The sequence below is a fragment of the Macaca mulatta genome, chromosome 12 (genome assembly GCF_049350105.2).
Source record: "Macaca mulatta isolate MMU2019108-1 chromosome 12, T2T-MMU8v2.0, whole genome shotgun sequence".
In the NCBI taxonomy this organism is placed as follows: Eukaryota; Metazoa; Chordata; class Mammalia; order Primates; family Cercopithecidae; genus Macaca; species Macaca mulatta.
This window is the reverse complement of record NC_133417.1, coordinates 88,514,066-88,526,090: the sequence shown is the minus strand read 5'-3', so window position 1 is coordinate 88,526,090 and position 12,025 is coordinate 88,514,066. Positions and strand designations below refer to the sequence as shown.

Here is a 12,025-nt window from a genome sequence, read left to right as displayed (position 1 = left end):
TCTAAGAGGGAAGTATAGTAAGCAAGTTTTCCCAAACCCTTTGTTAGAAGTAGTTTATTAACATGTCACTGGACACTTAATCCTTTACAGACAAGTTCGGGAAGCATATTATATCATAGGAATTTAAGGAAATGACCTTTGGAATTAAGCAACTTGAGTAAAAAACCCGACTTCATGATGTGAACTGATTTAAGTTGGCTTCATCATTCCCAATTATGAGATTTTTTAGGTGAGAGCTATAGGTTTTGCCTCAAGCCGTGTGCCTTTTCTTCAACTTATGAGAGATGGGAAATTATGATGAGAGCAAACTTCAGGCCTCAGACTCGATCCTTCCACAGAAACAAACAATTTATTAGCACACTATCAAACAATAGTCATAAAATCTATTCACTCTGCTTTTTTGTGGGCATTTGATATAAAGACCTCTGTCCTTCAGACACCTGAACCAGACCTTGCATGAATAGGCTTATTCAAAGCAGATGTTTCAGTCTTCTAGGCAGGCAGGATACTGCTAAGAATCAGAATCAGACAACAGAATCCTCTCTTAACGGATAAACATAGTTCCAATTGTGTCCTAAGCCCAGAGCACCTGTGCTAATTTGCATTTTCTGTGGAAGCAGGTATCAAGATAGGATTAGGAGTGCAAAAGGTTTATTGAAGAATAACACACATGAAAGGAAACAGAGTGATTTGGTAGTGTGAGAGTCTTCAGAGTGAGGGGCAGACCTGACACAGCAGGAGACTTTCAGCCAATCATGCACCTTGATATCCAAGTGGATCACAGCACCACTCTGAAGTGTGCTGTCTTCTGGGATCATAGATTCCTAAGTCCTTTTCATGCAAGGGCAAAAGTACTTGTAAATATTTCTAGCCAGTCCACATATCTGTGTTAACATTAATTTTACCAGTAAAAATCTCTTCTACCATCACTTAGCTAATTAGCAAAGTTTCTACCGCTGATCAGAGATGGAAATAGTCCAAGTTGTAGAAGTGGGCTCTAAGTGTGGAATCCTGATTGGAGTCAATCAAATGCTAAGCAACCACCTGTGAGTATGAATTCTTAATTAAGGCTCCTGACAAACATTTGACCTTTGAGCAACATGAGTCTGAACGGTATGGGTCCACTTATATGCAGACTTTTTTCTATAAATATATTGGATTTTTTCAGAGATTTGCAACAATATGAAAAAACTTGCAGACAAATCATGTAGCCTAGAGATACTGAAAAAATTAGGTATGTCATGAATGCATAAAATATGTAAATACTAGCCTAGTTTATCATTTGTTACCACAGAATATATACAAATACATAAAAAATGTTTATGAAAACTTACACACACACGCAGACCATACATGGTGACATTGGCAGTCAAGAGAAATACAAACAAAGTAAATGTTTGTTTACGAAGTAGGTGCAGTAATAAATTATAACTGCATACAATTAACTATAGTACATACTTTACTATTGTAATAATTTCATAGCCACCCCCTGTCACTACTGCAGTGAGCCCGTGTTGCCAGAACCTCTTTAAATAAACACCATGTGACTCTCATCATCTCTGAGTGGTTTTACTCTCCAGTAAGTTGCACATGGCAGAAAAAAAATGGTATCTTGCAGTTCTCAGATATTTTTCATGTTTAATGCAATTATGTAAGCCTTTAACACCATGGGACTCATAAGAAGTGCCACTGGTGATCCTGCAAGTACTCCCAAGAAGCAGAGAAAAGTCATGGCATTACCCAAAAACCGTTGAACTGCTTTACATGTACCATAGGGTCTGCAGCTGCAGTTGCTCTGTTTCAGACAATTCATCTTGTAAACAGACAGCATAAACTTATGGTATTGAAGTATGGTACTGCAAATTATGATTTTCTTAACCTTATGATTTTCTTAACATTTTCTTTTCCCCAGCTTTTTCTATAATACAATATGTAATACATATAACATAAAATATGTGTTAATTGATTGTTTATGTTATTGGTAAGGCTCCCAGTCAACAATAGGCTATTAGTAATTCTGTTTTGGGGTAGTTAAAAGCTATATGTGGATTTTCGTATGCTCAAGGGTTGTTGTCCCTTGCAGGGGCCTTTGAAAACAGTATGCTGAGAATAGATAGGGCTCAAGGACAGTATCTCCAATTGAACTTTTAATGAACTCCCGTAGGCGCCAAGAAGGCAGGCAGATAAGAAAGAGCATAGAAACAAGGAACTGAGTAGAAGGTTGCATCTGGGAAAAGAAAGTTTGTTTTGCACTGTGTCCTTTCTGCTGACGTGGGACTTATGGAGTATAAATAAAGTGAGGCAGAGGCTCTGAGTGCGGCCGCCATGTTCTCTGTTTGTTTTTGTCTTTTGTGTCCTTTCATTCTCCACCACCCCGGGCACGGACCCCAACAAGTGGCGCAGCGAGCAGGGTCAGCACGGGTGAGTAGGGGAGAACAAGAAGGGGAACCCCCTAGGAGCGGGTAAAGCCCGGATATTGTTAAGGGGATCCTTCTTAAGCTTTCATTATGGGAATTCCATCTCTCTGGCCTCAGAATATTTATGGCTGTTTCAAGGACTGTTGCTGTCTATAGGAGTAGAAGTGAAAGAAAAAGACTTTGAAGCGATTGTTTGCCCATGTTGAACAACATTGTTACTGGTTTCGGTATCAGACTAAAGTGCAGCTGAATCGGAGAGAATGGTTACAGGTAGTAAAAGCTCTGCTTAGAGCTCACCAGTTAGGGGATATTATGCCTCTAAAATTGTGGACCTTGTGTAACTCCATCACTCAGACATTAGAGTTACTTGAGACTGATTCAGAGTGTGGTGATGTAGCCACAGGAGGAAAGGTATCTGAGGATTTGGGAAAAAATAAATCTGAAATGGAGCCCATTTGTGCCAGGGTAACAGAGGATGGGGGGGTAGCAAAAGGGGGAGAAGAGAAAAAGCCAGCTCTTCCTTCTTCTAAGGGGAATTCTGACATGTAGTGTATTATGGAAATGCTTCAACAAATATTACAGATACATTCTTCTAATTCACCTTTGCGAGCTTTCCCCTGTTTCTTTTCCTTCTGCCCTGTTAAAAGAGGATTTTCCAGTGCCTCCAACCCCCCAGCTTCCTTACCTTTACCTTTGTCTGGCAAAGTTTTCTCAGTGCCTTGCCCGCCATTGGGGGAGGGAGAAAAAGAAAAGATAAAAAAATTTAAAGAGCTGGATCTGTTTCCAATTATTTGTGCTTCTTTTGCTCCTAATGCTCAGTTTTCAAATAGTGGCAATAATGTCCAATTTAATGCCTTACAAATTAAATTTTTAAAAGAAATGAAAGCTGCCATTTCTAACTATGGACCTCAATCTCCTTTTATTCTTGGTCTTCTTGATGCTTTTTCATCAAAAAATTTGATGATTCCTATAGACTGGGAGACTTTGGGGAAGGCTTTTCTTGATCATTCTCAGTGGTTACAATTGCACAGCTGGTGAATGGACAAGGCGCATGTACAGGCTAGAAAAAATGTTACCCCAGGACCCACTGAGGAACAATTCACAGGCACGGGCCAATACGCTACTCTTAATGCTCAGGCTGGTCTAGATGATGTTGCCCTTACTCAAATCAAGACTTTGTTTTTAAGGGCCTGAAATAAGATAGAGATAACAGGAAAATCTTCCCTTTCCTCTGTGAAGATTTTACAGGGCACAAATGAACCATATCCAGATTTCGTAGCCCGTCTTTAGGATACTGTCTTGAAAATTGTGGGTGCTGGCCTTGCTTTAAAAATTTTGTTACAAACATTGTCTTTTAAAAATGCTTATGCTGACTGTCAAAAATTGTTAAGATCGTTAAAGGCCAATGGGGCCAATTTAGATAAATATATTAAAACTTGTGTTAGTGTTGGAGGGGCTATTTATAATGCTCAATTATTTGCTGGACCTTTGTCTAAAGCCTTAAAAGGAAATAACAAACAAGGTGTTTGCTTTCAGTGTGGTAAACCTGGACATTTCAAAAAAGAATGTCATAAAAATTGAACACTTTTATCCCTCAAGGCAGAAAGCTGCCTTCAGAGGTATACAAATGTTGTGGTAAAGGTCGACATTGGACAAATGAATGTTGTTCCAAAACTGATAAAAGTGGAAATTTACTGTCTCCTCTCCTGGGAAACGGGAGTCGGGGCCCACAGGCTTGGGGCCCCAACAATTACAATACAAGTCTCACAATTTATACGCCTAGAGGCAGAAAAACGTATTCTCAATAGGGAGGGTTTGGTAGCACAGAAAAAACTGTTTTTTGGGAAACTTTAGTTTCTAATCAAAAGCCCTTATGTTCATTGCACATTAATGGAATAGTTTTTAAAGGGTTAATTGATACGGGGGTGAATATGTCTATCATTTGTTTAAATTAGTGGCCTATACAATGGAAAAAAAGACAAGTTTCAGTTATACTCACTGGCTTGGGTGCTGCTTCTGTGGTTTATCAAGACGTAGAACCTTTAACCTGTGTCAGTCCTAAAGGTCAACAAGGTCAAGTGTTTTTTTTTAATATATTATTCCTATCAATATTAATCTTTGGGGACAAAATCTTTCACAACAATTTGGTGCTTTTTTAAACATTCTTCATATTTCCTCAGCTGCCAAAAATATGATGTTCAAAATGGGCTACAATCCTTTAAACTCATAGCCACTGTTCACCAGCCTCAAGTTTTATAATTAAAGTGTAAAACGACCACTCCTCTTTAGGTGAAACAGTGGCCATTATCTAAAGAAATACTTAGGACTTTAAAAGAGTAAGTCAAAAAACAAATGGCCGAGAGGAATATAAAGCCAAGTACTTCTGCATGGAATTCCCGTCTTTGTCTTGTTCTTAAAACTATAAATGTTTACATTCAACCTAGGGGAAGTTTACAGTCTGGTCTTCCTAATCCTGCCCTTATCCCACAAAGTTAAAAATTAATGGTCATGGAATTCAAAAATTGTTTTTTCTCTATTCCATTACAACCTCAAGATTGTAAAAAGTTTGCCTTTACTATTCCTAAATGTAATAATGGACAACCCATTCAAAAATATCAGTAAAAACTTCTTCTCCAGGGTATACTTAATAGCCCTACTATATGTCAAAAATTCGTACATAGGACTTTAAATCCTGTAAAAAATCAGTTTCCAACTGTGTTAATTTATCATTGTATGGATCTTCTCTGTCCCTATTTTTAATAATTCTCAGCCACTTTCTCGATATCAATGGAAAGTTTTACCTCAAGGTATGTTAAACAGCCCTACCTTGTGTCAAGAATTTGTCCTTTTGCATTTCTTTCTACTCACTTAATATTGCCCCAGAAAAAATTCAACTGAATTTTCCTATTCAATATTTAGGTTATACCTTAGGAGCACGAAATATTCGACCCCAAAAAACTCAAATTCGACGTGATCATTTCAAAACATTAAATAACTTTCAAAAGATGCGTCCTGTTTTAGAAATACCAACATATCAGTTATAACATCTTTATTCTAGAAGGAGACAGTCACTTGGACAGCTTACGCCATTTAACTCCTTTGGCTTTACAGGAACTCCAGCTTGTAGAAGAGCAACTTTAAAAGGCCCATTTACATTATATCCTTCCTGATGTTCCCCTTTCCTTTTGTTTATTTCATACTTTACATTCTCCCACAGGAATGATTCATCAAACTAATCGGCCACTAGAATGGATCTTTTTGTCCAATAAAATATCTAAACGCTTGGCTACTTATATCAATCGTTACTGTCGACAACTTTGGGGAGGAGATCCTTCCTTAATTATCTCTCAATTCACTCATAGTCAGATTACTTATCTTCTTACAACTTCTGATTCTTGGCAAGTTGCTTGTGCTTCATTTGTTGGTCAGTTTTCTACCCAATATCCTAAGTCTCCGATCTTTTCATTTTTTAGACAACATTCTGTGTTGCCTTTCTCACCAATTTCTATATTTCCTGTTCAAGGTCCTACCTTTTTTACTGACGCTAGTAGCAATGGTAAGGCTGGATATTAGAGTGTTCATCAATTTCGAGTTACAGTTTATCCTTATCCCTCGGTGCAACAGAGAGAATTGTTTGCTATTCTCATGGTCTTAGTTGATTTCCCTACTACTAGTTGTAACATTGTTAGTGATTCTCAATACGCCGTTTATGTTACTTCTTATATTTCTCAGGCCACTTTACCTCTTTGTGCTACTTCTTCTCTTCAGAAACTCTTTTCTTTGTTATCCTCTACTTTGAGCCAACGTCGAGCTCCTTTATTCATCACTCATCTTCGTTTTCATTCTCAACTTCCTAGACCATTAGTTCATGGTAATACTCAGATTGATTCGCTTTTAGTCGGCCACCTACATGCTGCAGAACAAAAATATACTCTACATCACACTAATAGTTCTGGCCTTCAACGACGGTTTCATTTAACTCATAAACAAGCTCGTTCTCTTGTTCGAGCTTGTCCTTCCTGTGCTCTTTTGAGCATTCCATCCTTCCAATCCACGAGACGTCCCTTCTTTTGGACGATTAAAGTATGTTCATCATACCATTGATACCTTTTCTCATTTTCAATGGGCAACTCCGTTGCCATCTGAAAAAGCTGATTCTGTTATTACTCATCTCTTAGCTTGTTTCGCCATCATGGACATTCCTCTTATACTTAAAACTGATAATGCCCCTGCCTATGTCTCTCGTAAATTACAAGTTTTCTTACAGCAATACAATATTCAACATATCACCGATATCCCGGGCAACAGTCAAGGTCAAGCCATCATTGAGCGTGCAAATTTAACCTTAAAAACTCAACTGCTAAAACAAAAAGGGGGAAATGAGCCCCCAGAAACCAGATTTTGAAGGTTCTTTTTACCTTAAATTTTTTGAATCAATGGAGACAATTGCAAGACTCCGCTGCCGTAACCCATCTTTCCTCACCTCCCTCGGTGATAGTCCCTGCTGACAACTTAAAGGTTTGGTATCCTAATGAAGAAGGTAAGTATGTTCAAGGGCAAGTTCTAAAACAGGGACGGGGCTATGCTCTTGTCCTTACAGGGAGCGGACCTGAGTGGTTTCCTACAAGATGATTGAAACCCTGTTGAAAAGAAAACTGGATTCAGCATGCATTTCTTCCTTTGTTGGATGTGCCTCGGTGGGGGACTTATTTCCCTTAGTGAGGCTTTGTATGAATATTGGACTTATATTCCCTTTCCACCCTTGTATCGGGAAGTCGCCTGGGGGGAGGCGGAAATTAAGGTTTTCACCAATGACACTACTTGGATGCTGTCCCCCTATATGAACAAGGACAACATAGAACGGGAAATGGGAATCATAAACAGCACATACCAATTTGGAGTGGAAAGACTTCCAATATGCATGGGAAATAGTCCTCATTGTCTCCGAAAATCACATGAAGCCTGGGCTGTTCACTATAATCATAGTCATATGGCTGCTAATACTGTTATTATTGTAACTAGAAGCTTTTAATATAATCATACTGTATATAGTAATGAAACTATTCCTAGTTCTTTACCTTTTTGTCCTATTCCAGAGGTTTCTCCTAATATTGAGGTGCTGGAGTGGCAACAATATCGGGGAACTAAACCCCAGATTTTATTAGAATACAATGGGATGCAAATAACTGATTGGAGTGTGCATGGTGATTTTCAAATAAAATTTAGTCACATACCTTTGAAATGGCACCGGGTAAATAAAAGTATTGCCGCTAACAGTAATGAAACCTTGGTATGGCGTAAAGGAGGCCTGAAGTACAGAGTCATCTTTGGAAGTTGTTAGCTGCAGGCGATACCATTAGCACTTTTGTGGGGAATATGTCCCTTAATCTTTCTAACCCGAATAACCCCTTTCATATTCAGTTATATCAGAATACCTCGCGATATATTATTGCTTGTGTCCATAAGCCCTACCTATTATTAGCGGGGAATTTGACATGGGATAATGATACGGGGATTGTTAATTGTACAGATACATGTACATTTTTGTCTTGCCTCAATCATTCCTGGTGGCACAACTTTACTGGAGATATTCATATCCTTAGGGCTCGTAAGGAAATTTGGCTACCTGTTAACCTTACGCGACCGTAGGGGACATCACCTCTTGAGACTTATATTTGGACTTCTCTCCAGCGAACCCGCCGTGCCCTTGGACTTATAATTGCCTCAGTAATGAGCCTTGTCGCCATCGCCTCCACTGCAGCCGTAGCAGGACTCGCTCTTCATCAAAGCATACAAAATGCTAAATTTGTGCAGCAATGGCACGAGCAATCTCACCAGTTTTGGCTTCAACAATGAAACATTGATTCTCAACTTGCTGAAAGATTAGACAACATGGAGCAAGCCTTGACATGGCTTGGAGATCAGCTTACTGTCCTCAGTACTCGGATAACCTTACAATGTGATTGGAACTCCACTCAATTTTGTGTAACACCTGTGCCTTTTAATATCTCTCAGAATTGGACCGAAATCTGAAAATTATTAGTAGGCCATAAAAATATTAGTTTGGACATCCAAGAGCTCACTCAGAACATTTCTGAAGCATTTCGACAACAATTACATGTGTTGTCTAGAACCGCAACCCTGCAGGAGCTGGGTCAACGCCTTGCTGCCCTTAATCCATAAACCCAGATGAAAACATAGATTTCTACAATCTCTGGAAGTATATTACTTTGGGCACTTGGATTGGGTCTACTTCTCTTGGTGATTTGATGCTCCCGCTGTCACCTCCAAAAACAAAAGAAAACACAGGAACAAATATGGGCTACCTTTTTAGGATTGAGGCAAAACAAAAAGGGGGAAATGCAGGGGCCTTTGAAAACAGTATGCTGAGAATAGATAGGGCTCAAGGACAATATCTCCAATTGAACTTTTAATGAACTCCCGTAGGCGCCAAGAAGGCAGGCAGATAAGAAAGAGCATAGAAACAAGGAACTGAGTAGAAGGTTGCATCTGGGAAAAGAAAGTTTGTTTTGCACTGTGTCCTTTCTGCTGACGTGGGACTTATGGAGTATAAATAAAGTGAGGCAGAGGCTCTGAGTGCGGCCGCCATGTTCTCTGTTTGTCTTTGTCTTTTGTGTCCTTTCATTCTCCACCACCCCCAGCATGAACCCCAATAGTCCCTGACTCCTGTGTTGTTCCAGGGTGAACTGTATTAACTACTTCAAAGGTGTAGATTAAAATGCTGTTAATATTTACAATGCAGTCTATGGCAAAATGGTTTTAATGTAAACTAGAAAATGTAACATTCACTTACTGTGTGCTTGGGTTATACACTTAACCTCTTTAAGCATCAACTTTCTTGTTTGAAAAATAAGAATAATAGTTTTTACCCTGTTAGCTTGTGGGATGAATGCTTAACAAAAGAGCTTGATGGATCACAACTCTTATAAAAGTTACTTGTTATTATATTTTAAATGTGTGGAACATGTACCTGGGGCTAAAATAAATCATCAAAATTATCCGGCTTGTTGGTAAAAGAGCAGACAAGAGTCCAGGCCATGGATTCTTAGTCTAATAATTCTGCCAGTACATTGTCACCATTTTTGTTAATAAAAGACTTTATTTTTAATCATATGAGACAACTACATTGGTGGTCTGAACAAAGTTTATTAATAATTTCTTCTCTTGAAATGCATGTATTACCGGGGTGATTAGCTTTGTTAATCATGCCTACCATAAAGTCAACCAATTAATTTCCTTCTGGATAATCTCTGTATTATTGTGAGAGTGAAAATTTTGGGCATTAGAAGAAGTATATTTTTGGACTATTAGGTTCTAACTCAAAGATTTTGAAAGCCCGGTGGCAACAAATGCCTTGAGGATAAAGGGCAAGATAAATGGAGGTGGAAAATGAGTCAAAAAGGGAAATAGAAAGATAATAAAGCATGGTTTACAAATTTGGCTCAGAATATCATGCTGCTCTATATGTTACTGATAAACACCTGCATTAGTCAGGGTTCTCTAGAGAAACAATCAATACAGGATATATAGATATATAAAATAAGATTTATTATGGAAATTGGCTCACATAATTGTGGATCTGAGAAGTTCTACAATATGCCTCCTACAAACCAGAAAATCAGGAAAGCATGTAATATACATCAACCTGAGCCCAAAAGCGTGAGAACTAGGGAAGCCTATGGAATAACTCTCAGCCCAAGTCTGAAGGCCTGAGAAAGGATTTGGTGGGAGTTGGGAGTAGAGGGATTCAGGGGGCTGCTGGTGTAAGTCCCGGAGTCTTCAAAGGCCTGAGAACCAGGACTTTTGATATCCAAGGGCAGGAGATTATGGATGTCCCAGCTGAGAAGAGAAAGTTTGTCCTCCTCCTGTGCTTTTGCTCCATTCAGTTCGGCCCTCTGTAAATTAGATGGCACTGGCCTGTGTTGGTGGGGGTAGATTTCTTTACTCAGTCTACTGATTCAAATACTAATATTTTCTGGAAACACCCTCATAGATGCACCCAGAAATAAAGTTGTATCAAGTATCCAAGCACCCCTTAACTCAGTCAAATTGACACATTAACTTATCTTTCAGCTAACTTCTCTAAAACTACACTTTTTATAGTTTCTCTGAAATTTGTACTATTACAAGAAGGTCTATTTAGTCTGGCCCTTTTGAGGATGAATTACTCTTTTGAATCTAGATTGATACATTTTTCAAACTTATAAGTTCAGTGATTCATTTATTAATAAATATTAAAATGCATTGAATTAATGTACTTTTTTGGGATGGCGATGGGTTATTGATTTCTACAAATACTATGTATATCATCTTACCTAGGATCAATATATTTCATTACCATACTGGAATATCTTGTGTCTGGAGTTGCACTTTGAAAGTGATTTTATTCTAGAGCTGACAAGGTCTGTTCATGGCTGTCTAATTTTAGGAAAACTTTATCTGCATTTTTGTAGTCTTTTCGTACTTAATAAAAGTTATGCTGATGTTATGACTTATCTGTCTTCATGGACTTACTCTCTAGTCTTACAATCAACTGTTTGTATGTTGTATGAATTGTTCAAGTATCTCAACTGAAGTGACCTCAATATCCCTTTATCTAACCCTCCATAGAAGATTATCATCATCATTGTTATTATTTGATTACTTGTTCCACATCTTCTTTAGTTTCTGATTGTGTCATATCTCTTTAATTTTATATTTCCATTATTATAATTATATTGTGACAACTGGTGTCATATCCATTCTAAAATATTTCATTTGGCTGATTGTATAAGTTTTATTTCAATTATACCTGATTGATCTTTAATCATAAGAATAATATTTAATGTCAGTAATGCTCCTTTTTCAAGTAGAGAATTATTATTTTGATATTTGATCATTTGAGTGCAAATTTTTCTGTTGGAAAACATTGCTTCCTTGCTTAGAAGTGAAAAAATATAATAAGGAGTTGGGCTGGCGCAGTGGCTCACGCCTGTAATCCCAAGCACTTCTTTGGGAGGCCGAAGTGGGCTGTTCACTTGAGGCCAGGAGTTTGAGACCAGCCTGACCAACATGGTGAGACCCATGTCTACTAAAAATACAAAAATTAGCTTGGCATGGTGGTGTGCACCTGTATTCCCAGCTTCTTGGGGGACTGAGCTGGGAGGAAGTATTGAGCCCAGGGGCGGAGGCTGCAGTGAGCTGAGATAGTGCCATTGCTCTTTAGCCTGGGTGACACAGCGGGACTCTGCCTCAAAAAATCAACAAATAAATAAATAAAGGAGTCGATGGTACTGCTGTGTATATATGTTATATATAGAATGTATATTTACAGATATGCACAATAGTATATAGGTATTGCATACATGTTTATATTTATGCATCTTTCACTTAAAATTTTTAATTGATTTCCAAATATCCTGCTACTAAGGTAAATAGCTATTAAATGGACACAAATATTTTGATAAATTGTAATGGAAAAAGTATGCATTTCATCCCAATCCAAGATAGAAACAAAATATTGTTTTTATGAGAAAAATAAGTATCAGTTTGGAAGTAAATAGTTCATTCAGAAAATTTAACGTGATGAAAGTTTATACTATTCCCAT

At 38.1% G+C, this 12,025-nt stretch overlaps 1 long non-coding RNA gene across 1 annotated transcript; it reads left to right on the top strand.

The window, feature by feature from the left end:
- Positions 1-2,281: 2,281 nt before the first annotated feature.
- On the top strand, positions 2,282-10,929 carry LOC144333433 (uncharacterized). Its single transcript, XR_013402072.1, has 2 exons — positions 2,282-2,421; positions 7,018-10,929. It is a non-coding gene; the product is annotated as an uncharacterized LOC144333433 (long non-coding RNA).
- Positions 10,930-12,025: the final 1,096 nt, after the last annotated feature.